Here is a 2,279-nt window from a genome sequence, read left to right as displayed (position 1 = left end):
TCGCATTCGGCCAAAGTCAAGTAAATCTTCTTTGGTCTCAATTTAGAGTTGCCCCATTGAAAAAAATAATCCTACCTAGATTAGAGGTATATGTAGCATACACTCTTATGAGCCTATACAATGCAGTGATACAAGCCATTAATAACTCAGTGTCAGAGACGATTCTCTGGGCTGACTCCACGATCACACTGCAATGGGTAAACACAGAAGCCCATACTCTTGAAACATTTGTTTCTAATTGAGTTACAGGTATTCAAAGAGGTACACAAGATTCTCATTAGCGACATGTTTGTTCGGACGACAATCCAGCGGACGCGCTGACAAGAGGCCCACAACCTGGTGAATTTATTCGCAACGTGATGTAGCAACATGGTCTAGACTGGCTGAAAGGTTCTGAACACACATGACCAATGAATCCCATTGCAGCATGCACTGAAGACCTTGAAATGAAGAAAGGCACGTGTCTTACGATGTCTATTGAGATGTATCCTTTCGAAAAGTTTAATTTACTCGTCAAACTTACTCGACTATTTACATTATGTTTCAGGTTTATAGATGCTCTGAAACATAGAAGGAGCACATTGGGATCCGCAAAAGTAAAGTCATACGATGGGCGAGATAAGCTCAAGCCTAAGCCTATGAAAAATTAAAAATTCGATTCTACGTAACTTACTTGATCATACAACATGAACATTTGTCACACCTCCACGCTGTAATACAGGCGACTTTGCACGCACTATGAAAAAATTATAGGCCAGTGGATAGTCGAAATCTAGTCAGGAAGAATATACGCAAATTTCATCGTTGCTGTTCTGCAAACTCAACATCTTTCAATTATATAATGGGGAATCCTCCAAAGGCTCGAATATCAGGAGATACACAACAATTCATTAATGTTCGAGTAGACTACTGTGGCCTTCCTACCTCAAAGAAAAAAAATACGGAAATAGAAGAAAGGTGAAGGTTTATGTTCCAGTTTTTATATGTATCGCAGTCAAGACAGTACATCTCGAACTTGTCAGTGATTTGACTATAGCGGGGTTTATTGCCGCCCTTGACCGCCTTGTAGCAATACGAGGTAAACCAAGCAAAATGAACTCAGGCAATGGTACTAATTTCACCAGTGCCAACAATGAACTTCGGGAAATTGGAGCGTCACTCCAAATACGAGAACAAGCTGAGAAAATAATGACTCATCTCACTAATCTGGGACCTCCCTTGTCGCCACATTTTGGTGGAATTTGGGAAGGCGCTGTTAAGTTCTTCAAACATCACCTCGTCCGAGTAACAGGCAATGAACTAATGACTTTTTAAGAAATTAATACTTTAATAATCAAAGTCGAAGCAACCCTTCATTCAAGGCCACTCATTCCGGGATCAGCAGATCCGATGGATATCCAAGTACTCACCCCAGGTCATTTCCTGATTGGGACTACACTTACAGCACTAACAGAACAAGATCTCAGTAATAAAATACCTAGTTGGAGTCTGTCTAGAGTTATCATGATGTTCTTTAATTCTAGTACAAAGTATTCTACCAGTTTGGCCTATATAACACATTTCATATTCGAATCAATCAATCTTATGCACTACAATAATCAAATTAAAATTTTCTGAAACATCTTTACCTAATTTTATAAATTTGTTAAATCTGGAATGAAACCTAAAAATTGTTTTAATTTAAAAACGTTTTTAAATTATTTTAACTTCAAACGATAATCTACCATGGAACAGTATAGGAACAATTATTTTTTACTCAATGTTATGAACTGAAAACAAGTTTAAATGCACTGTATTGTGTTCTTTTAATATTTTCAATTTATCTTTGATGTGTACTTAAACAAATTTCGTAGGATAATTATTTAAAAAAAAAGCTTTCAATTCATTCAATATTGGTATTGCGAAAAGACTCGTGTGATTATTTGAACATTGTGTCAACGAGATTTTTATTAGTAGCTATTTTCTGTTGAATTGGATGATTAGAAAGAAAATTAATGTATCTACCTGAATAAGTGCCTTTTCTATAGAAATCAGTTATGATAGTTCCATCATTAGTTTTTATAACCTTAACATTCAAAAATGTTATAGAATTATCAATTTCCATGTCATGAGTAAATTTAAATATAGGATGATGAGAATTGACCTTTAGTAGAACGTTATCAATTTATTTTTGGTAAAATCATGAAAATATCATCGACGTATCTATAAAATGTGTATAAATTAAAATCTAAATTATTAATAACTGTGTTTTCTAAGACTTGCATAACTAAGTCTGCCAA

The sequence above is a fragment of the Belonocnema kinseyi genome, chromosome 3, assembly GCF_010883055.1.
Source record: "Belonocnema kinseyi isolate 2016_QV_RU_SX_M_011 chromosome 3, B_treatae_v1, whole genome shotgun sequence".
Taxonomy (NCBI): domain Eukaryota; kingdom Metazoa; phylum Arthropoda; class Insecta; order Hymenoptera; family Cynipidae; genus Belonocnema; species Belonocnema kinseyi.
Note: the sequence above shows the minus strand (reverse complement) of the source record.